General features: G+C 43.6%; 1 protein-coding gene across 3 annotated transcripts in view; it reads left to right on the top strand.

Moving 5' to 3' along the window:
• Window positions 1-21,979, top strand: part of FOXN3 (forkhead box N3) — a 383,907-nt gene that overhangs the window by 88,786 nt on the left and 273,142 nt on the right. For 2 of the 3 annotated variants that reach the window (XM_019642323.1, XM_019642325.1), the window contains exon 2: window positions 7,697-7,812. The gene's annotated coding sequence lies outside the window, so the exon portion shown is untranslated. Of the gene's footprint in view, window positions 1-840; window positions 992-7,696; window positions 7,813-21,979 lie in introns of those variants that run through there. The other variant, XM_019642324.1, reaches the window with a different exon arrangement.

Below are 21,979 nucleotides of genomic sequence, written 5' to 3'. Positions count from 1 at the left end.
CAGTCCAAACATTTGATAAGGGCAGAGATTTGAACTTGCAACAAAGAAGAGAATATTCAGATTCCAGGAAAATCACATTTCTTTCTGAATGATGGCAGATTTCCATCTTGTTACTCACTTATTCTAATACCTTCTTCCATGGGCTTAGGAACAAAGGCTAAGTGGGGACAGATGAAGCCCTTGTCGAGGGTTTATGCTTTTGCCTAATTAAAACTATTGGATTTACAGCCTGCTAATGCAGCTCTAGTTGGAAGGGAAAACAACTCTTAGCTTGGATCCACTTCAGAAAGTTTGCAAGACCTCCCTCTGCCTTTCATAGAGCCGATAAGACACAATGCTGATAGCATCTGTATTCTGCTGCAATTCCTCGAGAGCTGAGAGCTGCTCTTTTTCGGTGAGACAAGATGCTCACCTTTTTGTCCACCCCACACCGTTTTAAAAACAAAGTTCTCCATTTCTCCCAGGAGAAGTTAGTGAAAGGATCTATTGCAGAGCTGCACCACCTTTAGCAGATACCCAGCAGGCTAGGTCGGCACATAGCTTATTTCGGCCATCCGTATTTCCAGGTGTAGCACATGTATTTAGTACATCATTTGATAATGCTAAAAAATATATATGTATATTAAAGCAGTGTGAGACTAAAGGAGAAAGAAGATGAATGTTAGCATTCCCCTGGGGTTCATGGGTGAAGGAATTAACACAGCGTGGCACTCTACCCTAGCTGTGTTTGTTTCCATGGCAACAGCTACGTACATGTTTCAGACTATCTACGGTGACACAGTTGCAGAAATAGTAGCTTGCAGGTTTCTGATATCGCATCAGTGGACAGGCAGCACGCACTATATTAAGTAAGTGTAAAAGAATTTAAAATATAGCTCTGATTCAGCTGAGCGATGCATCGGGGGGCTCTGCGTTTCCCTTCCTCACAACAGCAAAATCTGGGCAAAGTTGAAAGTTGCAAGATTCCAGTCAAACAATTGTCCTTGCTTGGGTAAGTATCATCAAATGAAACAAATGTGAGGGAGTTACGAAGGGAAGAAAATGGCCTTGGCAGATGACATATTTAAGAAGGATATTGTCAGTGAAGCTAATATTTTTTGGAGGGGGGGCAGTGATGGGTAAGGAATGAAAGCTTTGGTTGAAAATAGCTGAGTCTTAAAGCAAATCTAATGTGCAACAGAATCTTTAACTGCTGCTGAGTTTATGGCAACTAAGGTCTTTGAACGTATCTTTGTGGAAATTGCTTTTATATAAAAATGATCAGGTGAGGAGCTGAGAGGTTGATTGAATGTGCAGTTAAAGGGAAATTGGGGCTCCATTGTCTTTTCTGAATGCTTATGTAAATATCTCTCTTCCTGTGGTGACCCTAGTTTGTCTTTGACATTTGCTGCTACTTTTTGGTACCATTTGCTGGTTTCTGTGTTTATATTATGCCGTCACATTGTAGCCTGATAAGGCTTGAATGTTGGTTGGAGAGCAACCAAGTAAATATGATAGACTTTGTCAGTGTGTGATTTTACAATCAAATTGTACAGCAATTTAAGAGGAGAAGTGCTCAAATTGGTATTTATTTACATGCTAGACCTCTGCTTTTGAATAGCAGCCTAGGTATTAGGTTAATGGATTTCAATGTGCACGTTACGATTGCGGGAGCTTTCAAGTATGTTGTAGTTCAATTTATACTGAGTTTTTAATGTCAAAATATTTTTATGTATGCCCGTTACTCAGCTTAAGCCTGCATTTACCTTATACTTGTATTATGCGTATATCAGTGAAGAGAACGTAAAATAGCATGGTAATTTAAGCTAATCTGTTCATTTAAGGAGAGTTCATTTTCTGACCATAGGTGGACTTTTACAGAAAGCAGCACATGAGACATGCAACTCTTTTGTAGTGTATGAGACTATTTTTCATGTGCGTGGGGGAACTACCTATAGCTCCTACTGCATGTTGTCTTTCACAGGAATTATTTGATTAGATGTTGAAAGAACACCTATGGGTGGGGGTGTGCCTGCAGCTTCCCAAACACCTGGGCATATGAAGGGCTGGGACAGATCTTGCATTATAAATCAGGGACTTGAACTTTAGAATGTCCAACAGCCCACTAGGTAGATACAATTTGCCTTTCTAAATAAGGCGATCCAAAATGAAACTAATGTTGCAGTATCTTCCCATTTATGTCTATCTGCAGCCTGAGCCACCCAGAGATGGGAAGTTAAGTGTGTGTCTTCAATGCAGAATTTCTTTTTATGGGGGCTCATACCAAAGGGAGCTCCTTTCTCAGAGGAGGCTCCCCACCGACACACACACTCATCCCTGTGGCGTTGCGAGACACAGCCCATCTTTGGGGCCTAGGAGATGGCAGGCTTGCGGACCCCCCCTCGTGCCCGGGCTTGTCTGGCGGGGCCCTGTGTATCATGGTGGGTAGCTTCTCCCTGTGACAGCTGCAGGAAGCCACCTGTGCTTGGCCTCCCAAGGCAGAGGAACGGAATACCATTGGTATGAGGGTTTACATCACGTTCTGCTATTATTACATTTGGAGGGGCCCTGGAAACCTTTAGCTCATTAACCTTGGGCTCTGAAACCGGAAATCAGAAAAGTTTCAATGAACTACATTGGATGAGTAGTTCACCATTTGCCTGTTTGGGAGTGCTAGAGCAGGCCCTTCCAACTTTTGGGACGTTTGTATATTTTTTTTCATCACCCAGAAATATTTTCCAGTTAAAAAAAAAAAACAAAAAAAACCCCACCAGTCTATGCCATGTTATTTTAACTCTTTCATAAGAATAGAAAACCACATACACCTAAATGCCAAGCCTTAGGCCAAACCAGTCATTCGCATTTAAATCCTGGCAGCGCTTGTAGGAAACTCAATTGCTTCCATTTGAAGGGCCAGGAAATTGATTTGGAAAAAAAATAAATAAATTTGAGGGATTCCCAAATAGTGGCAGCATGGAATGAGTCAGAGAAAAATGAAGGTGCAGACTGATCTTATTACCAGTCTTAAATGGTGTTAGAAGGGCCAGAATCAACTTCCTGAGACGGAGCTCATTGGGAGCCTCCGCTGCCCGGTAACTGCGGAAGGCTCTCAGTGGTCACAGGGTGAAAGGCGGCCTGCAGGCTGGCGTCCAGGGCTTTCCACCACTGGCCCCTTCCCAGCCTTCCCTCTCACGAGGTCTTCTCTGCCCTGAGCATCCCGTGGCTGCCCGAGGGCATGAAATACTGTGTCCTGTCCTCCCTGGGAGGATTCTAGGCCTTTGCCCCTGACCAGTGGTGCTGCCTCTGCCCAGGTGCCTATACTCCCATCTTTGCATTGTAAAGCCAGCTTCAGTTCCTCCAGTTCCTCCATAAAACCCTACAGATATTCCCCCCCCACTTACAGATATCCCCCCCTCCCCCCGCCACTTTCCCTCTTTGGGAGGATTTCTCCGTCTTCTGTGTTCCTATCAACGTTTCTTTGTCTTCAAGGATAGCACTTATTTTCACTATATACGATTAGTTGCGTGTCTCCTTCACTGAGATGTAAGTGTGTTAAGGACAAAGGACCATGACCTATGTGGTCTTCCAGCTTTTGCTCTGCCTAGGACAGTGCTTCAAGCTGTGGTATTTCATCGAATTCTTAAGACCTTGTAAAGATATACATCATCGCACACTCTTCAAATGCGTATGTTCTCTCTGCTTAAAGAGAGTCAGTTGGTTCGATACGGAGATTCCTAAGATGCTGTCTATCATAGCACCAAGCTAGCCACTTTCAGAGGCTCCAAACTTCTGGCTGTTTGGCAGCATCTAAGTGTAGAGACCAAGGGAGTGGCTGATTTTTTTTTTCCACATTCATAGTATAACAAGGTTTTAGAGCCAGAAGGAACCTTGTAGAACTAAATTCCTCCTATTACAGAGGAGAGAATTGTGAACCTGAACTAAGTGACTTTTCCAAAGCCACATGGCTGTTCAGTGACCCAGGTGTGTGGATGCAGCCAGTAATATCTCTACGTGGTCCTGCCTACTGAGCTGAGCCTTCCTGACCCAGCCAGGCCTTGGGTTCCACGTATGACATTACTAATCAGCTTGTGCTTTCTGGCCCGTGTTGGGATTGGCTGGCTTTCTCTATGTAAACACTGTCATCTGACAACAATCTCATTGACACTCTTTGCTAAAAGCTGGTTTCGTAGGGGTAGAATTAAAAACAAAAGTGGACTGAGAGTTGAACTCAGGGGAACTGGGAGCAATGCTAACAATTCATTAGCCATCGCCTTGCTGAGGACATGGCAGCTGCTGAATTCAGTCAAGTTCAGACCCTTAAAAAGAGTGGAAAAAAGAAAGCACATACTTTCCAGGGCCTGGGCACCGCACAGCTGGGCCAGCTGGGTGCAGCACTGTGGCAAAAAGATCTCTTCAGTTTCAGAAATTTGAGACCCGAGCTTGCACGCAGGGAGGGGAATGTGGCTGCAACTGGACCTGATTTGGCGTTCCATTTCTGGGCTTACGTGTGCCTGCAGTTATATGAGACTCAGCTCCTATGGGAAGCCCGAGAGTATCTAAAGAAAGAACCAGCCCTCCAAGTTGACAGAAGGAGCAAGCCCTGTGTGGACGTGCGTGTGTGCGTGCATACATACGTGTGTGTGTGTGTGTGTGTGTGTGTGTTTAAAGGCCTGTGCCTGAGGTCAACAGGCTTTTTTTAAGAGGAATTCTTGGTTTTCTCTATAAACGTTTACTTCCTCTTGTCCAGAGTTAGCCTGTTAAGGGAATAAAGCACAATTCAGGTTTCCAAGTTGGAAGCCTGATTAATCTCTCTGCCAGTTACATATGGAAATAAATTAGTAAATGGTCCATCTGGGACGAAACTACTGCAGAGATGATAAATTATCACCATCGTATATGTCTGTGTTGCTGAAGACTGAGCTGTGCTTGCCAGGCACTGCTGAAAGATAACTGGATGCTCTATCGTGGTCAGAGAAATAAAATTAAAAAAAAAAAATCACAAGTAAAAAATTTACCGTGAAATGTTTCATGGGAGAATGGTTTGGTTGATGCCAAGATTGTTCCTTAGAACTGCTGTATCTGCACATATTTAAAAGGAGCCTCAGGGCATAAGAAACATTTAAATTTTATATTTTCAAAGGCCAGTACTGTAACAAGTATTAATTAGTACACAAACGCCTCAATGATGAGGATACTTCCATACCTCTGTGCAGTATTGCCCTTTATAATTTTCATAGCAACTTCATGTCTATTCTCTTATTTAAACTTCAAAGGAGGGCAAGTCCATGCCTCAGTTTGTTGATTGATAAAAACCTGAGGTTTAGGGGGTTGAGTGCCTTGCCATAATGGCTCGGATGGCTAAATGGGCAGAGCTGGGATGAGCAACCAGATATCGCGGATACCGAATCCAGCTTTGTGTCCATCACAGCCTATATGACATCAAAAATGTTTTCAGTATCGCATCATGCCATTCATCTAGCAGCACCAGGAAATAAAGCATTCTACTTATGTGAGTTTTCTAGAAGCAAAAGTCATACCTTCTTGATGATGAAAAGTATTTTTTTCTCTACTTGAAGATGTTGAGTATTGGTTTAACTTTTTTTTTTTACATGTTTTAAGTTTTTCTAATCAAGGTATAATTGACATATCACATTATGTTAGTTTCTGGTGTACAACATAATCATTTGGTATTTGTATACATTGTGAAATGATCACAACAATAAGTCTCATTAACATGAGTCACCTTACATAGTTACCAAACAAATGATTTTTTCTTGTGATGAGAACTTATAAGATCTCTCAGCAACTTTTAGATATGCAAATGCAGCATTGTTAACTATAATCACCATACTGTACATCACAGCCCCATGACTTACTTATTTTATAACTGGCACTCGGTACTTGACTCCCTTCACCCATTCTGCCTCTCCCCCTTTAACTTGTTCCTGTGACAAAGGTACACCACTGTCCACCAGAGTTATTTTATAAAGCTAAAACCATAGATGTCCGCAGGGGCTTTTTAGGTGTGGTAAGATTTTGCCCCTTTGCAGAATGGCCTGAGGCTACTGTGACATCCAGATTCCTGCCTTCTTTAAAATGTTCTTTTGTGTCTTCCTTGTGGGCAAACCTTCAGCAGTTAATCCTTGAAGCTGCTGAAGTGCTCCCTTCTAGAAAACGCAATACGAAAAGGACAGAAAAACAAACTGGGTTTCAAAATTTTTAAGTCACCTAGTTTATCAGATGTCAGTTTCTAACATAAGTAACAGATGCTGCCTGATGGTCTTTACACAAGAAAGAGAAGACACAGGCCCCTAGGATTTACCCGTTTGTACTTGGAAGTGACCTTGTCTTACCTGGATCACCTTCAAGTTTGTCTCACATCAGCCAGACCTGGCTACCCCATGCCCCTGAATAACCTTCATTCTTTCTCACCTCTGGGCCTTTGCTTCAGCTGTTGCCCATTCCCTCCAGTCAAAATCCTGTCCAGTTCTCAAGGCCCATTGGTATAGTTATTATCTTGGAGCGTTCCCTTACCTGTCCTGCCCTCAACCCACACCAGAAACAAATGTCTCCTCTGAAGCCTTTGGTTAAAGGAAATAACACAGCCTATCTGTATTTGAGTTGCCTGTATACATGTCTTATCTCCCATAGTGGACAATCTTTTTCTCAAAGGTGGCGATTTCATCATCTTCTCTCTCTGACCGTTTCTTCTTCTCTCTAATCCCCAGCTCAATACTTTGCCCTTAATTGAAGAGTAACATGCAGTCGAGTGGGGTAATTTTGTTTTACAACAACAGATTAAATGTCTTCGGATGGGTGGATAAATTAAAGATCTAAAGAGTGTATCAGAATCTTTTGAAGGGCTTGTTGAACCAGATCGCTGAACCCCACCTCCAAATATTTAGATTCAGTAGGTCTTGGGTGGGGGCCAAGAATTTGCATTTCCAACAGACTCTCAGGGATGTTGTTGCTTTTCCAGGGACCACTGTCTGAGAACCACTGATTTAATGAATTTTTTCCCTAACAGTCTCACCCAAAAGTTCATAGGGTAATACTGTTCTTTTCATCAGAGAGTCTACTGATGTGTCTTCCTTGAGGCGGAGGCCAAAATGTCTTCCATCAAATTATTATGCAGTCTGTCTCATGTACCACCTTCCTATTGTGCAAGATTATTGGTTAACTGTGGCTGGAAAACATGCAGTGCATTTAGTGAGATTCAGCTTGATGGCATCTTTTTTTCCCCAATGAGTAGAGTCAGAGGAATTTTATTGTACAACAGAATAGAGAATCCTTGACTTTGCAGCCTGTGTACCTGGCGTACGTGATGGGACGCTGGCCTTGAATGCTTGTTGGTGCTCTGATGTTTTTCTTTTAGAGATAGACAAGTGTTTCAGTGGCAGCTATGATAAAAGCACATGATCTCACAAGTGTCTCAATAGCAGTTGTAGTAAAATGAGATCATCTCACAATGTTTATGGTGTGTGTTTTCAAATTTCTGGGTCCTTGTATGCCCCAGGCAGCAGTTTCAAGAACACTCCATCGTGAAAGACCCAGTGCTTCAGTAACTTTCCAAGAAATAAAGAGGTCCTGTTGCAATTGACTTTTTCACTGAAGTGTGTCATCTTTTAGAGTCAGGCCAGAGATGACCTCCATTGTGGTTGAGAGGGTCCTCTCTCCTCCTCAGCTCTAATCCCGTCTTCCTCCTCCTCTCCACCAGCTGCTAGAAGCATCCTCTCCTCGAAGACCAGCGTTCTTGCGGTAATGGAGGCTTCTTGATCCTTTCCGTGACTGGAGCAATGCTGACCTTGGTTTCCTGGACCCATTCCGACTCAGGTAATCATGCTCTGCCTTCCCCAACTCGCTCACACCTCACAGAGATTGCAAGGAAGAAATGAAATACCAAAGCTAGGTTTAAATGCAAATGCCAAATGGATTGTTTCTTCATCCATTGGTACCTTCCTCCTCTCTCTTCAATCTTCTTAATGATCAACTTACGCAGCTGATTAGACTGACAATGTGGTCAATCCAATTTAGGCATTAAGATAATGAAAACATTGAATCGCATCTTTATTTGAAGTCTGGGGTGTGTCATAGACACACAAAGCAGCAGGAAGCACTGCTGGGAAATGTTCCCATAGAAGCCGGCTTCTGCCATCGTCCCCTAAATCATTTTCTTTCTCATAATTCCACATTTTACTTGAATTATATTACTCTTGCCAATGTTGTACCTTTTAATTGATGTCAATGAGTGTGACTGAGTATTGGTTATTTGTTCTCGGGACACACGGGGATAAGATAATCTGAGAAGTGGAGCTCTGCTTGGGGCTCACAGCTTAGCGGAGGATCCAGGACCCGCCCGTGAGAGCACGGCAGGCGGTGTTGCAGTGTGGGGCTGGGGTTGGGCGCTAATAGGAGCTCTCTGGTTCAGGGAATTGAGAGACCTTCAGGACTGAGGTGGAAGTAATTAGGGAAGGATTTATGGATGAGGGAGCGCCTCAGGCGGGCTTTGTGGACCTTGAGGCCAGGAGGGGGGAACAGTAGCAGCATGTGCCTGGGTGGGAAGGTGGGCATGAGCCCACCCTGAGCCCGGCAACGAGGGCCCTGACTGCCTGGACCAGAAAGGGGGCAGAGGACCCCGATCCTCTGTCACAGCCAGAGCCAGACTCCCCCTCAGAGCCTGGTTCCCTTAAGGTTTTCCTGGGGAAACCCCAACTGCTCTGTGACCGAGGGGCCGTGGCTGGCAGCTTCAGGGACAGTGGGCAATGTCGCCTTGACCCTGGCTGGGCTGCTACCTTGCTGGCCTTTGCTGCTACTTTGGGCCTGTCCACACCTGGCCTCTGCCTGTCTACCTGAGTACTTACTCTTCTCTTACCCACCTGCCCTTCTCTCCTCCAAACTCAGCTTGGCAGGTGTGGCTTAACAAGGCCCTGGGATGAACCAGGGGCTGTGTCAAGTCAGTACTTGGTGATTCACAAGGTGCTATTCTGAGCTGAGTAGTAGAATTGACAGGTAAGAAGCATGAACACGAGTTTATAAGTTGATGCTGAGAGCATATCTAGAGAGTTCTAAAGCCGGAAGTCAGGGAGGGACTCAAGGCTGAAGCTGGGGTCACAGTCAGGGGCGGGGAGCCAAGTGCCCTTACTAATTCTAAGATGGCCCAGCCCGTCCTGCCCGCACCTAGCTCTTTTCCAGTGTTGCTTTTGGATAAAGCAGTGGTGGCTTTTGCTGCCCTGGTTCTTGAAGGTGCTACTGAGAGTTGGCCGCTGAGGCTGCCGCTCTTCCGGTCAGGCCTGCTCCATCTGCCTTAGCATGCTCCTGTGCTCCTGCGCCTGAGGTCACGTTGACTCAGGAGCTTGGGCCTCCCTGGAATCAGAGCCATGGATCCTAGCCACCTTTTTTATTTCTCACTTACTCAGAGTTGGATTGTGGTTGTCCTATATCCAGTGTTTGGAGGTTCCAACCCTCCTCCATCTTGTGACACCTATGTCTCAAAATGTGGCTTCCTGGTTCCTGAAACACGCAGGGGAGAAAAAAGAGTTGAGAACACACACTCATTCTTAAGTGACTTACGTAGATTAAAAAGGACTCAAAACAATTCCACATTCACAGTCCATTGGCCAGCATTAGTCACATGACCCTGTCTCGCTGCCAGGAGCCTGGGAAGCAGGGAGGAGCCCCGGATTGCAGAGGTCCCCACTGCCCTGGCCATCCTGTGTCATTGTGGGAAAGCCCATCTTTTTTCTGTGCTTTTGTTTGCTCATTATTAAAGTATAATTAACCCAGCCCCACATTTTTCACATAGTTTGTGAGTGGTGCAAATAAGATGTAGGAAAGAGCTTTAAAAGGTATAACGAGTTGTAAAACATGTAAGCTATAGTTGTCACTTAATTTCTTTATCCAATCTTGAATGGCGATGGGCTGCAGTCAGAGTAGTCACACATGCCCCAATATTGCCTGGAACCATCCTAGCATTCCCCAGCTGACCCAACATAATTATCATACAATCACCCCTTTCACACCCAGAAATATCCAAGTGTAGACAGTAAATGATATGGTCACCCCAAGCTTGACCCCACTGGTCATCCTTTGAGATTATTGTTACCTACTGTTTACTGAGCTTTTCTAAGAGTCAGACACTATTCTGAGCTTTTGCCTGCATCACTTCATTTCATCCCCAGAACAAACTTGTGAGGTAGGTACAAGGACTCTTACTTTGAGATGAGGTAGCACACACAGAGAGGGTTGAATCATTCATGATCACACAGCTATCAAGTAGCAGCTCTTCGCTTTGAGCCTAGGTCTGTCGGACGCTGTGTTCTTAGGTGCCCTGTGGGGCTGCATCACTCGTCCTTCATGAGAATTGAGCTGTTGACCCCTTGGGGCCCCCCTTCCCTGACACTGGCTTGGGAATCTGTCCCCAGACCACAGGCTGATAGACAGTTATGGCCCTGAGTGGTGAGTCCAGCCCTTGGTGACCCTAATAAGAAGACGAAACATGGCATCACTTGGTGAGTCTCTAGAACCAGCAAATTCGCAGGACCAGGGCTGGCGAGCATGTCTGCTGACTTGCCGTCAGTCCCCTTCCATTCTCACTGCCCTGACGTCGACATGTGCAGCTTGTTTTAAAACTGGGCACTGCATTTTCCATAGGGAGAAAAGACTTGATTTTGAAATCTAGGGTGGAGTAGAACTAGCCAGGGAAGACCGGCCATGTGCTGTGCAGTCGAATCCAAACAGGCACCTTTCCCAACACAAACAACTAGGAGAGATTGAGCTCTGTTTTCAGGAAGTTTATTTACAAGTTTGTTTATTTAAAAAAAAAATAATAAAGCCGGACCGCAACCAAAGACCAGTTCGCCTGCAGAGTCATATCAAACAAAAACCCATCTACGCACAAGATGGTATTAATTTCTCTGGTTCCAGGCTTCCTTAATCAGTGTTCAAAACCAAACCCCTGGAATCAAAGGGAATGGTCTCTGCAAAATGAACCAAATGTAGCAGAGTCATCTATTGCATTGCTGGCTTCCAGAACCCCCCCCCCCCAGAAAATTATATATGTGGTTTCTAAATGTACAAAGGAAACTGAAGGAATTCCATTATGAAAGAAAAATTAGATGGAAATTTCTAATCCTGTCTCATAAACAATATAGGAATAACTTTAAAATATTCTGCTTTAAGCATGCATTTAATTTGTGCTCTGGGAACCAAATAATGTTGCTAAGATAAAACATTCTAATAATGATTTATGTAAATTTATTTGTACAAAGTAATGGTGTAGTTGCCTATAGCAAATTGCTTGGAATATGAAATGACATTTATGAGATCTTTTTTTCCTCCAAATGAATACAATGGAGAAAATGAGAGACTCCAGAAAGAAAAAAAAAAAATCCATGTTCAGAGGTAGAGACAGCTGGACAGGTTAGAGGGTGTGTAAATAGTCAACACACTCAATTCAATTTGTTTTCCTGTGATGTCTCATTATTTAAGCCATTTTAAAAGCCACACATAGGGTGTGCATGTTAGATTCTTAGAAGTCTAGAAACCTTTTTCTTCATGATCATAAGCTGCTCAGACACCAAAGCTCTTTCAAAATAGCTAGTGACAGGTCACCTGTTCTCACAATGCCCTGATAGACAGGGCACTTACAACACGGGTTACAAAGATGCCAAATGTAATTAAAAATTGGGCAATTAATCTCAGTTCCCGGTTACTTTAATACCAAGGAGCTTATGCTTGTGTCATCAATGGGGCCTAAACATTAATAAACAAAACAAAAAACTCTCCCAAAGACTGATTCATAGACCTATAGGGAGTTTTTCTATTGGCTGCCCAGTTAGAACCTTTGATAATAGTGCTAGGAGTTTCCCGGAAACTTTTTACTGAAATAGAAATCCCCATCTGTGTAACAGAGGGAGTTTCTAGATCTGTGCTTTGGCCCTGTAAATGCCCAGTATTTGTCATAACCTGTATACTTTGGGAAAGGCACGTTAACACCTTAGTTTCGGAAGGCATTGATTTTTTTTTTTTAATGAAAGTATTTTTACTATCTCACGTGATCATTGCAATCTTTTTCTTTTTTTAAAATTTATTTTCTTTATTAGTTTCAGGTGTATGCAGTTACTTTTGTGAGGTAGGTTGAGAGTTTGTATTCTGTATATAGGGAAATTGAAAGCCACAGAAGTCACAAAGCAAGACATTGGCAGAGTAGGGGGATAGCTGCTATGCTGACGTTTACCCCGTTGTCGTTACAAACTAAAACGGATGAAGGAAATTTGTGCATCCAGGAGAACTTGTTTTACTTAAAACCAGTTCGGGGTTTTGGTCTCATCGTAAGCCATCTTGGAATGGCATCAACTCTCCGGAGAGAAATGGGTTTGTCTAATTGGACAGAATGACTTTGCAATCTGGTCTTCAGCTGTAGTGGGGCCAAGGCCTGAGGGCTGCAGTTAGAGCTCCGGAGAGAGGGCATAAAGCCTGCGCAGGACTGTAAAACAGAATGAAGAGAACGCTGGCTTTGAGGAAGGAGGGGATGGCCTGGGTTTCCAGCAAAACCGTTTAAAGTGCACATACTGCGGAAGCCGTGGCCTGTGGCAGGACCGGTTTTAGTGAAATGGCCCAAGACCGCTAGGGTGAGGCAGTGGATGTTAGGGTGAGAATATCAGCCATGCATACAGGCTCCAGTCCTTCCAGTCCTTCTTCCTAGATGAGTGACTTCGGGTGTGATTTCTGAGCTATGGATTTCTAGAAAAAATGTCAGGCCTCTGAGCCCGCATGTCCCCATCTGCAAAATGGGGATGATGATATTTAACTTATAGAGATGGTGTGAGAATGAAATTAAGTAATTCTTATAGAATACTTGGCACAGTGCTTGGCAGATAATAAACACTCATTTTATGGTAGCTCTTAAAATGATTATAATTGTTATTACTTAAGAATGTATGGTCCTGACTGATAATGGGAAATGAAATTACAACACGTTTTTAAATTTAATTGAGAATTAATCTAAAAGATTTCTAAATCAGTTGTTTCTGGGTACCGAAAGATAACAAGGTAACTATGTGAATTCATCCGTTTGCCCATTCAACAAACAGCTCTTGATGTCAAAGGCCCTTTGCAAGCTGCCTGTGAAGGATGGAGTGGTCAGATACAGAGTTCTGGTCTCGGGATAAGGGAGATTTTCACACATGGCAGACAGGCACTGCGTGGGCCACTTTAATATACGTGGTCTTTGTCTTCCAAGAATTCAGAAATGAAGCTGGTCTAAATCCTTACTTGTCACTGAAAATCCAAGTTTTGGTCCAGACTCTGCAAATTGGTTTCCTTCAAAAGCAGTCATCTTGGCTGGCTATGGAGTAGGTTTATGGTCAAGATGAATGGGTGGAAAGTCTTTGGTCATTTGCTCCTGCCGCTTCTGCCTGGAAAAGAAGGCATTCACGTTCTTTGTGCATGTGTTCTCCGCCGGTGTAGGTCAGGCCCCTAGGCTGGAAGTATGGATACACCCTTTTGTTAGAATGCCTTTCCGTGAAAAGCATATATACTTCTTTCTTATCAAGGGTGGAAATGAATCCGATATAAAAATGTGTTGTTTTGTTTTCTGGTTTTTTTTTGAGACGGCTGTGTCGTTATGTCACCTTAGAGAAGGTGTTTCACAGAAATTCTCTGAGGGAAGATAAGGAAATGTGAAAAATTTTCAAGTGAAATGAGAAAATAAGTCATAATTCTCAGATTCTGGGTCCAGCCTGGTGTGTTTCAAGGGGCCTCCCGTGTGGGAGGCAGAGGGAGTTATGAGGTGCGCTGCTTGAGTTTACAACCTAACGCAGGTTGGGGGAGGGTGGGGACAGACAAATAGGTACAAATAAGTGTTCAAATAGGACCTTTCCCCCAGTCCAAGGCAAAGAGAAAAAAAAAGCACAAGCTAGCGGGTTCAGTATACTTGGCAAAACAAAAAGTTGGCAACCTACGCTTGTCCCCGAAACTATTTTTTAAATTCTATTGCAGTGCAAAAATCACGATCTGGGAACGTGGTTGAGTGGCTTCCCTTGCCTCTTGTCTTCCCTGTAGTCTCACCTCCCTGTCTGACTTCCTCAGTGGTTCCTACTATGTTTGCTGGAGGTCTGCAGCCTGTGGCTTAACCTCCTTATTAAAAAGGAGATGAGCAAGTGTGAGAGACTTGCCCGCAATTAAGACTTTCTTCCTGATTTAAAGAGGGGGAAACACAGCATTTGGAAAGATGAGTAGGCATCTGTCCATAGCTCTCTGGGTTAAGAATACACAGTCCCACATTTATCTCCTGGCAGAAATCTGGCAGACCCAGCCCCTGCCAAGGCAGAAGGGGAGCTGTTACACTTATTCCCCCACAGAAAATGCTGTATTGTGCCAACTGTTTCCCAATAGTGGATAGATTTATGTGTCCACATTTATTTTACTCTCACTCTACTGTGTGCATAAGAACTCTCAAATGGTTCTGTTGGCATTAACCAGGGTCTGAGTGTTTTGGGCCCCAACTCACAACTGTGCTCAAAGCTCGGAGCTCCATCCATGGCAGCAATGTAGCCCAGGTGAGAGCTTTCTGGTTTAATAGGATAGAAGTAGATGCAAAGGAAGAATTGGTACTCAGAGCAGGGGCACCTCCCAGGGAGGCTGAAGAACAAGAGCTGTTCTGAAATGGATACCTCTTGAAAGAGAACGGCATCCAAATTGGCCGCGTTATGACAGCTCGTGATGAAGGCGGAGAAGACGCTTGTGTAAAGGGCATGATATCACCCCAAGCCCAGTCCAATGGCCTCTGAACAGTTGGGACTTTTAAGTGACATTTAGATCCTTGTAGAAGGTATGTTTGTGAGGTGAACACATCTGGCAGCAAGTGGGTTAAGCCTCCCTCTTCAGCGTTACTTTATTCTTCCCGGAAGCTGAAGAGAGCCCACTGCCTTTGACTTTTTTTTCCCTTGAATACCAGAGGATACCATTACCTCACACATAATACATGTTTCTCCAGGTGAACAAAAACAGGCAGGAAATTGGTTGTAGTCGCTACTGGAAAGTCCAAATTACTCACCAATTAGAGTGTCACAGGCTCTCTCTGTGATTAATTTGATCTGGTGAAGGGACGCCCTCTCTCCTGAATCAGTCTTGGGTGAACTGGTAGAGAGTTGGGCAGTGCTAAGTTCTGCTTGAGGACTGTATGCTTTCTAGAGTGTTCCATCAGGGGCCCTCTGAGGTCAACAAGGACATGACCTGCACTTTTACAGGGTAGCGTGTGACTATGTGATAGGTGGTTAGGTGCTTGATAACTGATTCTAAATAGTGACAGCTTATTATTATTATGGCATTTAACTTTATTCCTCACATGAATGTAAATGAAACACTGTACTTAGTTACAAGAATCTATTGTTTTATATATATATGTATATATATATTCATATAATATGTATATGTAAATATATGTGCTTATATGTATATGCAGTGTATAGAAATAAGTAAATTATGATATTGATTCTGGGACAGTTTATAGGACTTGTTGTTTTCTTAAGATGTGGAAATATCAAAATTACCACCATTGTAACTAGTTCCACTTCTATATCATTCAGTCTCCATTTCTTTTCTTAGCTCTTTCCAGGACACGTAAGTAGCTTCTGGATGTATGTGTGCCTAACTGAACAAAAGTGTCAACAAGCTGCTATTTATTTTATTAAACAGCTTGGACAGAGATGTTTGGTCTGATTGCTGGAAATTGTTAGCTTATCACTGAACTGTCCTGATAATTCTTATTTTTCGAGTTGCATTGCTTATGCTAATAATTACTATATAAAAGAGCATGCTACTTTTATTTTTATAGTTCTTTCATTAATAATTTGATTGACTATTACATCCAAGTGGTTCTGTGACACACATCAAAGTAGTTCAAGATTGGCCCTGCGCACCTTGGGAAGCCAGAATTTAGGTATAAACTGTACAGCTAGCGATGGGGATACGGGTGGCAGGCAGGTCCTTTGACCTTGACATCCAATTGGGTGGCTGTACATTCCCCCTTATATTTATTTCCACATATTTTATTGATTCCCCAGCAATGACTCTGATCTGGTCATCTTAACAACCTAAGAAATTCGATCATGGTCTAGTTAATTTGGCCACTAAAATGACTAGATTGGTACTGATATGTAAGTTCAAAAAGTAATGATGGCTAAAACAATAAATCTGACCCAAAATAATTGCATCAGTGGCTTCATGTAAATAGAATCTGTGTCTGTGGGGCCTGTTCTTTAGAAATGGGGAGATTTTATCACTGATGCCCCCAGACTGCATTGCAGCTGTGTAAGACATACGTTTTGATGCATCTTGCTACAGAAAAACTTAATCTGTGGATTTTTTTAGTGTAGGAGAGTATTACAAATTTTGTCCTAATTCATGTTTTCTATATTAAATAAAATGATGACTTGAAATATGCCTCTGGAAGCATGAGAAGTGGGGTTGAAACTGACTCTGGTGGGTGTTAACCCATAGTGATGTTCAAGGAACTGCATTTTAAAACTCTGGATTCAACAGGGAAAATAAAGCCGATAAAGGCATTCCCATTTGGCAGACCAGCCTGATATCTGGGAAGCTGAGCATGCATTGATGAAGTGTCATGGAGGAAATCTTCCACATCAGACACTAGTTTATTAAAACAATTGCCTTCTTCTCCACTGGAGGATGATGCGCTTTGAGCAGGCACTAATGTCTGGCCCTTGCACCTGGGAACCTGTTCACTGGGGCTCAGGAAAGGGATTAGGGGTTATGGGGATTGTTTGAGAGCTTAGTTTTAAATTTTACCTTTTCGAAAGGAGTGTGGTTTCTCATAATTAAAAATTGTGTCTATATCTGTAATAAACAATGGAATTCATAGGACTGCAAACTCCATGGGTGCACAATCTATTTTAATACAGTCAAGCCCTTGACAGTCAGTTACCGGTTTAGGAGAAGAAGTTCACGTTCCAGTGACTAAGTGGTACATATGTGTCACTCAGAGTAGACTAGGTTAGGGGTAACAGACAGCTCCCAAAACTCAGGGGCATAACACAGTGAAGGTTTATTTCCTGCTAACTCTACGTATCTATGAAGGCTGGCTGGGGCCTCTGCTCCATGTCATTCTTGTTCTCATTCCCAGATGGAGGCTGAGTCCCTGTCACCATGGCTAAGGGAAAGGAGAAAATGGCGGATCACGTGCTCGCTCTTAAAGCTTTTCAGTCATGACATATGTCACTTTCACTCACATTTTATTGGCCAAGGCTAGTCACATGGCCACACCTTTTCCAGTAGGTGGGAAAATGTAATACAACTGTGTACTTAGAGACAGCTGAAATATTTATAAATAGTTCTAGGATGTCCACAGTATACACCTTCAATATTAGAGCTAGAACTCTGGAAACCCAACTGAAGCAAGGGAGTAGAATTTATGAGAGAATTGTTTACATCCTTTAGAAAAATAGACCAGTCACCCGAAGTGGGGTTGTCTTATCTCTTCAGTGCTGTCCTTTCTAGGGGGGCTTTCCCCCACCCCCATATACTCTCCATCTCACACACAATTATAAGTCACTCAGACAGATAGTTAAGTGTGCTTGCTATGCCAGGAGCAATGCCATGTGGGGTCCCCCCAGCCATCCCCTTCCTGGCCAGCCCAGAGCCACCTCTAAGCTCCTCCTATGCAGACCTTCTGGAAGGCCACAGCTCCTTGGTTTCCCCTTCTTGGGTGTTCAGTGTGGACTGTTCCAGTGTTTGAAGTCATCCTTTAGATTTCATTTTCTTAAGTGGGCATCTGAAGGTCTCTTCCTACTAAGACAAAGCCCAGTTGGTTGGGGCAGTGGTGTGTGTGTACAGCAGACTAGGGAAGTTGTTCATCACTTACCAGCCTCAGAGATGCTCCTGTTGTCCTCAGCTCCATTCTCCCTGCATCTTCTGTTAGTCTCTACCAGGCTGCTCCAGCGTGCTTGCTGAACAGAATCCCTGGGTCTGAGTTTGGGTTGTTGGTGTAGCGAGTTCCATCAAGGCCTTAATTATGTTCTTCGAGGCTCCCAAAGGAATTGATATGCACACAGGAGAGCCTCACTTAGCCAGCGACTTCAGCTATCTGGAATATAGCCAAGAGTTAGGAAGAAACAAAACTTATCTCAGAGGACAAAATAGCTTTCTCCAAATCCATGCACTAAACTTGAAGTGGGATCTACCTTGTTGGTTTTGTGTTCTTCATGTAGCCACGCTCCTGGTCGACTTGGTTCTTTGATTCTCTTTACCTGTATAGGTGAGAAAACTGAGGCACGAAGAGGTTAAACGGTTTGCCTGAAGTCTCAAAGCTGCGGGTGATAGAGCAGGTTCTTAGGATTCCAGGCTTAGTCCCATAATCAGTGTTTATGATGGTGGCAGTGAGATAAGGGAAAAGGTTGAACTGTATTTAACTTTTTATTTTATTTTTTTAAGAAAGTAGTAGAAAAATATGTAATGACCATAGGATGATTCGCTTCAAAATGACCACTTTATTTTTTTAATCCTAATGTGTGATGAGTATCAGTTGAGAAAATCTAGTAAAGTGCAACTGTGCTCCCTGATTCTGCCAAACAAACGTGAAGTTACCGGAGTTCTCTTTGCTGAACTTCTATAGTTTAGCTGGCATATAAATAGACGCTTATGAAATTTTTTTTTTTTGTACAATCAAGTTGAAACCTCAACACAGTCTATGTCATGATGATCAGCCTGGTTCTGGTGTGCTTGGGTGGGACGTGGATGGATGGCTTCAGGAATACGTTGCAGCAGGGGCAGGCCCCGCCCACCAGACTGAGGATGGCAGCTTCAAAAAGGAAAGTTCTCGCATGGAAGCCAGTGGCAACCTGCTCACGGACATTCACCAAGGTCCTTGATGTGTGTGGAGCTTCGCAGTGTTCAAAGCACTGTCGTACATACAATATACTCACTCTGCTTACAACAACCTTGTGTGTTAGGCAAAGCAGGCATCAGTGTCATTTTCATCATTCGGGTGAGGACAGCGAGGCTTAGAGGCAGGTACCCAAGGCCACAGCACCAACGAGAAGCAGGATCGGAGCCCCTCGCCTGGGGCAGGTGCTCAGGCCCCTACATTGTCCCATGAACACCTACTCTGTTCACACCTGTGGGGACACCCCCCGAGGGCACACACCTTTCTCTATTCTAAGCAGCTTTCTTTCCTGGCTAAAAATAAAGTCCTGTTCCACAGAGAATGAGAAAGAGGAATGTGAAGGTCCAGTCACAACACGAACCACTTTGCTCTCAGGCAGATGAAGCATTTGAGGTGACGTGAACAGGAATAAAACACATCTTGGAACCTCAGGCAGTTTGGAGACCAAGGCCGAGGCTGAGCCTTCCCAAGTCTGGCAGGGGAAACACATGACTCATGGTTGCTGGATCAGAAGGGGGTGCTCACCCTCACCCAGGCAATGGGGAGCCCCACCTACCTCCCTGGCCCGGATGTGCCCTAACCGAGGAAGAAGATTGGCTGCTGGTGCTCAGACTTTCTCCTTGGTGTTGGGGGGTCATGGCATCCTCCGGGTGGTCCCAGACCTGAGTTTTGGTCCAGGCTCATCTCTGTAACTAGCTCAGGGTTAGACTTTAAGCCAATTAGGGGACCCCTGGGTCTCTATTTTTCTCATCTGTAAATTAAATAGTTTTCAGCCTCACTCATAATTTAAAGAGATTCAAATCAAAACAAGAAGAAGATACCACTTTCACTTGTCTGACTGGCAAATATTTTAAAAATTTGAGAATATCCAGTTCTGGAGAGGGATTAGGAAACAGACACCCTCTCTCAGTTTTCGTGGCAGAGTACTTTGGCAGAGGGTCTTAGGAGGGCATTTGGTAATATCTATCAAAAGATATTAATAGGGCCGGCCAAGTGGCATGTTGGTTAAGAGCTGGCTTGGGACGCCAGCTCTGAACAGCAGGGCCCCAGTTCGGATCCCACATGAGGGCCAGTGATGCTGCGCCCTCTACAGCTAAGATGGTGAACAACAGCTTGACCTGAAGCTGGGCTGCTGTGAGTCACCGGCAATGGCGTAGGCTACAGTGAGGCTGCAGTGGGCTTCCATAAGCTGCTGTGAGTGGCTGGCAGCCAGTGTGAGCAGCCGGCGGCCAGTGTGAGTTGCCAAGAGCCACCGTGAATGGCCATCCAATGGCCGCCGACCGATCTGCCTCACCCGGGAAGAGCGCAATGATAATACCAACATGGGCCAGTGAAGCGACGTCCTCCACAACTAGACTGAAGAACAAAAGGATGGCAACTTGTCTGTTCCCCTTCCCTGATTCCCTGGCGCTGTTCCCCTCCCCCAAGTCCCCAATAAAATCTTTCAAAAAAAAAAAAGGTATTAATATATGCACTGATCCAGCACATTTACCTTTGGGATTGTAACCTATGGATCTACTCACCAAAGTATCAGAAACTGGTGAATGAGGGTATCTTGATATTGTTTATCATAGCAATATCAAAAAACTGGATACAACCTCCATACCCATCACCTGGTAAATTAGGTAAATATATATTCTTGGCACACAAGTGTATGTCCTTGGAACACTGGGCAATACTTAAATAGGATGACATGCAAAGGGTACAAAAATATAATGGTTATAAGTAATTATATATATATATATATGTGTATATATATATATATATACATATATATATATATGTAATTTTTTGAGTGCCATCTACATTCTAAGAAGCTTACATGTATTAACTCACCCAGTCCCATTTTACAGATGGAAAAGCTAAGGCACAGTGAGATTAACCTGCTCAAGATCATAATAGAATTAGAAAGTATCATGGCAGCGGGAGTACAAAGCAAGCATTCTGTTTTCAGAACTTTGCTCATTGCCTTCTGACTTAGTCTGTTTGAGCAGGTATAGCAAAATACCACAGACTGGGTGGCTTATAAACAACAAAATGTATTTCTCACAGCTCTGGAGGCTGGAAGTTCAAGATCAAGGGACCAGTAAGGACCCTCTTCTAGGTCACAGACTTTTTGTTGTATCCTCGAGTGTTGGAAGGGGCTAGAGAGTTCTCTGGGGTCTCTTTTCTAAGGGCACTAATCCCGTTGAGGAGGCTCCACCCTTATGACCTGATCACTTCCCAAAGGCCCCTCCTCCTAACACCATGCCATTGGGGGTTAGGATTTTCATATATGAGTTTTGGGAGGACACAAACATGCAGACCATAATACAGCTCCTTAAGTAAAAAAAAAAAAAAAATCAAGTTGCAGGAAAGTGCGGTCCTATTTATGCAAAAAAAATTAAGTCATATATACATGTACACATATGTATATGCGTTTATGTGCTCATGTTTTCATAATTATTTTTGGCAAGATACACAAGAAAAAAGTAAGGACTGAGGGTTCAAGGTAAGAGGACATTTTTATACATATTCCTATACTGTTTTGTCTTTTTACAAAACCCAACAAGGGTTCATCTATCAGTTTTGTTTTATTTTTAAGTGTTTATATGGAGCTACTCTGTTTCGGTACTGGGGCTAGCGGCAATTTACATTTTACAAAACTTTTTCTGTATTTAAAAATTATCCAGTAAATAATTGTAGTTTTAAGTGGACAGGTTGGACATAACCCTCTCGGAGAGCCCCTTCCAGATTAGAAATGTCCTGATTGTATGTTTTAAGCATGCGCCCAGCACTGTTTCTCTTGAAACATGTCATGAAACCATGGTCTTTGCCCACAAGGCGCTAAGAGTTGGAGCAGGTTTGGGTGGATGGCGATAAACGTACCTGGAGCAGGTAAAGCTCCAGGATCACACCGTCCTCTGCTAGAGGCTCCCGCCTGCTCTGGATCCTTCTGAGTTCCTGATTATCACCACCTAGTAGCGGCACACCCTCAAAACACATTTGATGCCAAGCGCTATGGCAATCTCTGTACAAGCATTGTTAGTCTTTTCCTTCCTGTTCTGTTGATGACGATTCAGATGTGCCCCCTTGCTTCTGCCTTAGTTTTTTAGTGTG

The sequence above is a fragment of the Hipposideros armiger genome, unplaced genomic scaffold, assembly GCF_001890085.2.
Source record: "Hipposideros armiger isolate ML-2016 unplaced genomic scaffold, ASM189008v1 scaffold_67, whole genome shotgun sequence".
In the NCBI taxonomy this organism is placed as follows: domain Eukaryota; kingdom Metazoa; phylum Chordata; class Mammalia; order Chiroptera; family Hipposideridae; genus Hipposideros; species Hipposideros armiger.
Note: the sequence above shows the minus strand (reverse complement) of the source record. Positions and strands in the feature narration are given on the sequence as shown.